Source organism: Electrona antarctica (assembly GCF_951216825.1).
Source record: "Electrona antarctica genome assembly, chromosome: 1".
NCBI classification, from domain to species: Eukaryota; Metazoa; Chordata; class Actinopteri; order Myctophiformes; family Myctophidae; genus Electrona; species Electrona antarctica.
In genome coordinates this window covers 14,660,255-14,668,783 of record NC_136806.1, presented here as the reverse complement: position 1 = coordinate 14,668,783, position 8,529 = coordinate 14,660,255, and the positions used below count along the sequence as shown (strand labels likewise).

At 43.1% G+C, this 8,529-nt stretch overlaps 1 long non-coding RNA gene across 1 annotated transcript in view; it reads left to right on the top strand.

Annotated features, from left to right (window-relative positions):
• Nucleotides 1–7,314, top strand: part of LOC306930906 — a 7,434-nt gene extending 120 nt beyond the window's left edge. The window contains exons 1-3 of the long non-coding RNA XR_013790929.1: nt 1–210; nt 331–480; nt 5,137–7,314. The exon at nt 1–210 is cut by the window's left edge and continues 120 nt beyond it. This is a non-coding gene — a long non-coding RNA (uncharacterized lncRNA). The remainder of the gene's footprint in view (nt 211–330; nt 481–5,136) is intronic.
• Nucleotides 7,315–8,529: the final 1,215 nt, after the last annotated feature.

The window sequence follows — 8,529 nt, the reverse complement described above, 5'->3', positions numbered from 1 at the left end:
ACATAGTGTGTGTTTTGGACAAACAGCAAGGCGATGTTTGTCAGCTGAAGTTTGATGTCAGAGTGTTGGTGTCGGAGCGTCTCGGTACGGCTGCAACGTTCATGTTCAGCCTCTTCCAGAAAGAGATGGAGACACTGGAAACTCTGCTGGAGAAACGAGACAAACTCCTGGACGTCATTTTACAGCCACACGTCAAACTATACAGATCAGGTTTGTTAAGCTGACAAACCAATTAATAATAGGAGAGTAAATCATATACATTTAGAAAAGCCCTTTGAGTTGTTTTGCTGTCTAATGCTAGCTCTTATCTCCTTGTGTCTGTGTGTAAAGAGGGTTCCCCTGAACATGAGGAGAGGAGCCCCAGTCTGGTCCAGGAGGAACCACCACCACCTCCACACAATAAAGAGGACATGGAAGAGGAGGCTGAAGCGTCAACAGTGACATTACTAGATGGGAAGACAAGGTGCCACACTCTCTCAGGTAAAAATAAATTAATTAATAAAAATAATAAAAATAAAATATAGCTGCAAGCAGCGATAAGACAGGGCCAAGCAATAAGAGAAATCACTCCTGTGTGAATTGAGCGGTGCAGGCTGCTCAACAAACACCGCTGGCTGGCTGCAGTTTATAGTTGTAGTGCTCAGTGTGACTGGCACAAAATATGTTCAGATGGATGTCTGTGGACAATTACATATTAATCTGGGGTTCCTTGATGTGAAGAAATGTGGACGCAAGCCCAAATAAGCAACTACTGTACACTTTAGAATCAAGCCCAAAAAATCAACCAGCAACTACCAATAATTTATTTGCAAGTGACTTACAGAAAAAAACAAGTCAAAGGTTGCTTATAATAAGCAGACATGGCAACGCGGCCTGAAGGAAGCAAAGCACACACACAAGGAGCCCCAGTGCCTTGGCGGGGAAAAACGTGGATAGGCTCCTGGGCATAATAAACTGTAGCTGATGTTTTTACATTACAAATCATTACAATTGTAATGATTTTACATACATCCTATATTCTCATAACTACCCTCTTCTGCCAGAAGTAGGCTACAAAGTAATGTATACATAAGCATGAGATTCATAGTTTGCATATCTTAAAGCTCACAACGAGGGGCGACATGTATGCATTGTGAACTTATGATTTTGGAGATTGAATATATTCGCTGGTGCGCAACACAGCTGAATGTCATAATTTCTTGTTAATAGATTGATTCCTTTCCACCTGCTGCCTGCACAGCGCTAAACATTTTGCCTAATCTGCAGCTAGTTAACAAGAGAAATTGTACATATGCTATACAAAAGTATAAAAAAAGAGGAATTAGAAACAGTGACAGGCAGGTATAGAGGAATACCTGCCTGAGAGGGACGGGTAGACAGCACGCTGCCTATCTTTATAGCCTATACTAATCTATTCTACACTACACCACACCATTAGTAGGCTAACAATAATGTAGATCATGGCTTTCCAGATTGGTAATCACCATAATTTAGATCTGTTCTCTGAAAATATCTCATCTACAAGCTCATGCACTGGCTGCAGATCGGCTATTTTTGGATAAGAGTTTTATAGACATTATGTACAAATATAAAAAAATAAATTGCTGTGATACTGGAGGTGGAAAGTCTGGTGACGTGAGGTTAGTTTGGAGGGGACGAGGGGACTATTGCGTCACCGTTTCAGCAAATGGGCAGCATTCGCTGTACACACGGCGTTTCCAAAGTTTGCCACTCTGGGAGGTGGTTTCAAAATTAGCCAGTTAAGTCTCCAAAAACGCTGTCTCCGTGTGGCCAAAAGGGCAGATCGGCGAAATAGTTGTGCGGGTAACGCAGAATACGTCCTCGTCTGGACACCACTTTAGGCTGCTCAATAATGCCACTTTAGGTCACCCAGCGGTATTGCAGCTGTTCCAAATCAAATTTCCCATCTGCTTGTATTAAACAACGTTAAACTCATCAACATTGCACCTGTAGGGAAAGCTTGAATTATCCTCTTTCAATCAGAAAAGCGTTTCATAAAAATCCACTGTAGACATGTTATGATTTACTTTCTCCTAAGAAAGAAAAAGTGTTGGAGTTTGGAAGCAATACAAAATGCACGCAAAGTTTTATTGCTCAAACGGTTCACATGAGCTATATAACTATAGCTGGATATAGAGCGTCGCAGTCCCGCCCTCTACCATGGAGCAGGAAATGATTCTCCGTTCATAGACATTTCAGAAAGTATTTATTTAAAGACGTTTACGCCGCGGACAAAGCCAACTCGAGTCGTGACAAATCATGACAACAAACACAATTTTTGGGGCCGAAAAAATTATTAGAAAGAAGAAAAAAAACGGCAGGTTACAACACTTTTTTTGTTGTTTTTCTTCTTTGTAATTATTTGTTTTGTCCAAAATATTGTGTGTGTTGTCATGATTTGTCACGACTCGAGTTGGCTTCGTACGACGCTTAAAAGGTCTTTAAATAAATACTTTTCGAAATGTCTATGGGAAAAATGCATTGGGATTCATTTCCTGGTCCATGGTAAGGGGCGGGACTGCGACGCTCTATACAGTATATATAGCTAGGTATATATGAACGGAACGCTGCCCCCCGTCCCCCCGTGAGCTGTGGCCTTCCACAAGGAAGCATACTAGGGCCTTTACTGTTCCTAATATATGTAAACGACATGACATCAGCTTGTGACTGCAACTTGTTCCTGTTCACAGATGACTCAGCACTGCTGGTCTCGGACAGGAACAAGCTGCAGGTTGAAAAGGCCCTCAGCTCTGAACTCGGTAGAATCTGCACCTGGCTCGCTGATAACAAACTATCTTTACACCTGGGAAAAACTGAATCCATTCTCTTTGGATCAAATAGCAAAGAACAAGATTCCTATACAGGACCTCCTCACTGGTCGACAAAAACACCTTGAAGACCCTAACAGGAGCCCTCGTACAAGGTTTCTTCGAGTATGCATGCACCTCTTGGTACCACAGCACCTCAAAGGCCCTTAAAACAAGGCTCCAGACCTCTCAAAACAAACTGGTCAGGCTACTACTTGGCCTCACTCCCGAACCCACCTCATGTGCAACCCAGATTTGGCACAAACAAGGGACTAAATTAATTTCGCTCCTATGCCACCAAAATGTGGAACGCCCTACCAACGGTCATTAAGACATGCAAATCCCTTGACTCCTTCAAAACCGTTCTCAAAGGGCACCTACGGACGGCTGCAATTCAAAACTGTCCCCCACCCACCCCTCTTTCCCCTCCTCCCCACTGTATATGTTTTCTTTTCCCTGAAAAGAGTCACATATTTAATGTCTGTCACACGCACACACAAGGTGTTTCTCACCCCAAACTACGCAGGCTGTGAAGTCCCCCGATTCCCCAAGAGCCCCTCTGCTTTGCGCAGTGTACGCTGTGCGGCCGCCACCCACCCTGCGCAAAGAACATAGTGTAGTGTAGTGTGTACTAGGCTACGCAGAAGGGTGAACGGCATACCTTGGTTGTCAAAATGACACATAGTAGTTATTTTTCCCCGCACGGCCACCACCCTTCCAAAGTGTTTGCTAACTTTGCTTCGGTTCGGACGGGACAATTTGTTTTGAGACAGAACAGAATCTATCTATCACAGTCATGAAGCAAGTTTATCCTTCTGGATACGATAAAAAGAAAATGCGTCAGCGTGAACTGCGGCAACACTGCAACCAGGTAAATAAACATGTAGACTGCAGTGACTGTTGGTCCGGTTGTTGTTGTTGTCTGTTGTACAGCTGACCCATGTTAAGTGCGTGGTGGTGGTGGTGGTGGTGCTGCTGGCTCAGCTACAGTCTGTAATCTGATCTCTATGATGGCTCGCGGCTCGCATAGCGATACTAATATCCTGAACAAAGACCTGGACTGGAGAGACAATACAGAGGCTGTGTACAAAAAGGGTCAGAGCAGACTGTACCTCCTGAGGAGGCTCAAGTCCTTTGGTGTATGTAGCAAGCTACTTGTGATGTTTTATCAGTCTGTTGTGGCCAGCGTTCTGCTTTATGCTGTGGTATGCTGGGGGTGGGGCATCAAGGCCGGTGAGCTCAACAAGCTCAATAAGATCATAAAGAAGGCAAGCTCTGTTGTTGGCCTCCGAATGGAGAGCCTGCAGTCAGTCGCGGAGAGGAGGATAGGGGACAAACTGAACTCCATGCTGGCTAATCCCTCCCACCCCTTCTATGGTGTGCTGCAAGATAGGGTGAGCACTTTCAGCCGTAGGCTCACACTCCCCCCGAGGATGCACACGGAACGATACAGACTCTCTTTTATGCCAACTGCTATCAGACTATACAATGCGAATGCATAAGAACTCCCCCCCCCCCCCCAATTGGCATATGGTCCTTGGTGGTGCTGGTCTTGTGTGGTTTATATCCATTTGTGTCTGTTTTGTGTTTCTGTCTGTCCAGTAGTTTTAGCTTTCTATGTGTCACTTTGTGCTGTTGTAACGCTTCAATTTCCCCTCGGGGATTAATAAAGTATATCTCATCTCATCACTGCGTGGATATTAGTCTCGTCCCTCAGTATTATTTTTTTTCTCTGCAATGTCCCGCCCCATATTTGCATACTGGACCCTGGTTGGTTATAGCCTGGTTCCAGACGAATCTGGTTGGCTCGTTACCACTTCGGGCGTGAAGTCCTAGTCCTCCCACAATTGAGATGCGCCAGACTTAATCTGCCTGGGGGAAGGCTGGCTACACAAGGCTATATAAGTGTCACCTACCTGTTACCGATCATAGAGAATGTTATATTATTGCAATCCGTTAGGTATGTATACACACTAATTTCTGCTGATTATAGGAAAAGTAGAATCACAGATTTGTGGAGAAAAATTGTGGTATTTTATCATGAACATTAAGGAGGACCAATTACAGTATATGAAGGTAGGTTTAAAAAGTGGCGAAGTGGACCTTTAATTGAACAGAGGTCCCTATTAGAGGATTTATGCTTACGGTATGCTGATGGTTTAATTTACAGTGGAAGTTTCTCCAGTACTGTTGTATCTGTGGTAGTTGGAGGACATGTTTGACTGAAGGGTTTCCCTTGTAGCACAACAGAGGAAACACTGTTCAACATTTAATGGATTTCTTTTTTTTTTTCTTCTATTGCCTAAAGAAGCACTTTCCAGTGAACAGCAGGAAAGGAGGTCCAGTCTGGTCCAGGAGGAACCGGAGTCTTTACAGATTAAAGATGAACAGAAGCTACTTCAAAGGCCAGTGGAGGATGACGGGTCAACATTGACATTACTTGCTGTGAAAAGTGATGATGATGCTGAAAGCAGAGAGACGGAGCCTCTAGCCAGCACTTTAACTCAACACATGAAAACACAAGCTGATGTAGAGGACTGTGGAACATCACAGCCAGCTAGTGATAGCCAGCTCCTCTCTTTACACTCTTCTGAATTGGACAATGAATCTGACAGTGATGATGAGTGGGAGCACTGGGAGCCAACTAGTGATAACCAGCCCCTCTCTTTACACTCTTCTGAATCGGACAATGATGACGAGTGGGAGGAGACCAGGGAAAGGCATACAGGGGAAAAGCCCTTTACATGTGAAGTTTGTAACAAAGGCTTTGGTCGCAAATTTCATCTAAAAGAGCACATGAGGACTCATACAGGGGAAAAGCCCTTTAGTTGTAAAGTTTGTAGCAAAGGCTTTGGTTACAAAAGTCATCTAAAAGGGCACATGAGGACTCATACAGGGGAAAAGCCCTTTAGTTGTAAAGTTTGTAGCAAAGGCTTTGGTTTCAAAAGTCATCTAAAAGGGCACATGAGGACTCATACAGGGGAAAAGCCCTTTACTTGTAAAGTTTGTAGCAAAGGCTTTAGTGAAAAGGGTAGTCTAAAAAAGCACATGAGGACTCACACAGGGGCAAAGCCATTTACTTGTAAAGTTTGTAGCAAAGGCTTTAGTGAAATGAGTAATCTAAAAGGCCACATGAGGACTCATACAGGGGAAAAGCCCTTTACATGTGAAGTTTGTAGAAAAGGCTTTGGTAAAAAGTGTCATCTAACTAACCACATGAGGACTCACACAGGGGCAAAGCCATTTACTTGTAAAGTTTGTAGCAAAGGCTTTAGTGAAATGAGTAATCTAAAAAAGCACATGAGTACTCATACAGGAGAAAAGACCTTTACTTGTGAAGTTTGTGGAAAGGGTTTTCGTTCTCTAAAAAGCCACATGAGGACACAGGGGAAAAGCCCTTTACATGTAAAGTTTGTAGAAAAGGCTTTAGTCATGAGGTTCAACTAACTAACCACATGAGGACTCATACAGGGGGAAAGCCATTTATTTGTAAAATTTGTAGCAAAGGCTTTAGTGAAATGGGTAGTCTAAAAACCCACATGAGCACTCATACAGGGGAAAAGCCCTTTACATGTGAAGTTTGTAGAAAAGACTTTGTTCAAAAGGGTCAACTAACTCGCCACATGAGGACTCATACAGGGGAAAAGCCATTTACTTGTAAAGTTTGTAGCAAAGGCTTTAGTAAAAACCAAACACTTAAACTTGTACGGTTTGTAGAAAATAATTAAATTGTAATCTAAAAACACACATGAGGAGTCACACAGGGGAATAACCATTTTGGAAGGGGGGGGGGCACGTCCAATTCAGTAGCTTAATGCCAGTTATATGCCCACATGCGCCCACGTAGCGTGCATGCAAAACTGTTGACAATAATTATTTAATTCATTCCCATTTTTACCATCCTGTGGATGTATTTTGCACTCACACGCGCGCACATGTAAAACTGTCTGCAACCAGCCAACCACATACAGTACAGCACAACCACACTGATAAACTGAAGGTTGGAATTTACAGTAGTAGCTCTAATATTGACTGGTAGGAGACACCAAACCACTGTACATCTGTACCACTATCACAGAACACTGCAGCAGACAAAATAAATACATCTACAATGTGGAATAAAGCTTTTATATCCGCCTTTGTATGAGAAACATGGCCAAATAGTGTAAAACTTACTCCATTTTACAATGTCTATTGGAGACACACACACACACACACACACACACACACACACACACACACACACACAAAAAGACAAGCATATTATAAAACTTCTGTGACATACAGCACAACCACACTGACAAACGGTATATAAAGGATGGAGGGAATTATTATAATGTGCACTGCACTCCACTGTATAGACCAGCAGTCTATGTATAGTCTCTTAACCAATTGCAAGTGTTATTAAAATAGCAGCAGCACAAATTATATCTTTTATTAGCCATATCCAGGCCTCTGATGGTCATGGGATCAAGTGGAATAAAGCTTTTTTGACAACCATTGTGCAAATGCTATATTTTTCTGTTGCAACAAAAAGCCACTGACTAGTGACTACCTCTCTGAGGGTACAGTGGTGCGCAGACAGTAAATAGCAGATCTGCAAGCTCAGAGCATGTCATAAATGCTACGCACTGTGAGCTTGTATATTTGCTATTTACTGCACGCTACACCAGTGCGCAACTAATGGCCGATTCATACACCGAGCCGAATAATAGTCGGTTCGGCTCTGTAGAGCCTACAATGTGACGTCAATTGAGGTTCGGGGGGGCGGGTACCGTCCTAAAGTCGGCTCTTCGGTGCTACTGAAAATTTCTGACGAGCCAAAATCATTTCGGCACTACACCGCCGAAACAGCGGTAAAATAGGAGTATGAATCGGCCCTAAGTGTTGTGCTGGATTCGATTTCCCCCTGCTATTCTGACTTTAAAAGTAGCACAGATTTAATTTACCACTGAAGTTATGGAAGTTTCTCCATATGGATCATCATGGCAGCGTCCAAAAGATAAGATCACAGGAATAATGGAAGTCATTGGAGTTTTAAATCGAAAGTTGATTACACCACGCAACAGGTATGATGGAATTATTTTTTGACAGGGAAGGCAGCCGTAATTGACAATAAAAGTGCTTATGTTTGGTTCTCTTGCATTAAATTTGACAGCGGAGCACTTGCTTGTTTGTCAATCAGATTTGAGAGGATTTTTTTTGTCTCACAAAAGTTACCCACACAGGCATGACAACGCAAACACGGCGGTGTTTAATCTCATCTCATCCTCATTAGGCCTGACCTCAAAATTTAAAACAATTCTTCTAAATCCTCCAGTTTTCTGAAATAAATATTTTCACGATTTTTCAAAAATAGCAGACCTACAAGCTTGTAGCGCGCCACTCGGTGGCACGCTTTGAGCTTGTAGATCTGCTATTTTTCAATAGCTAAATTATAACAATGTTTAAAATACCAAAAGGGGTTCCCGCCCAAAATGGGTTAAGTTTCACTACCAACGCCTCCATGATTATCGCTCGATTGGACCGGCTGTTATCACACATTAAACAATGCAATTCACGCCACGGTGGAAAACCTGTGTGTGTGTGTGATTCTGATCTGTCATCTCTGCGTGTGTTGACACTATACACACATGCAGAAGAACTGGGAGGCGGAGGCGTGAGGGGTGTGCTGCCCGGAGCAGTGTGTTAACCAGGTCTT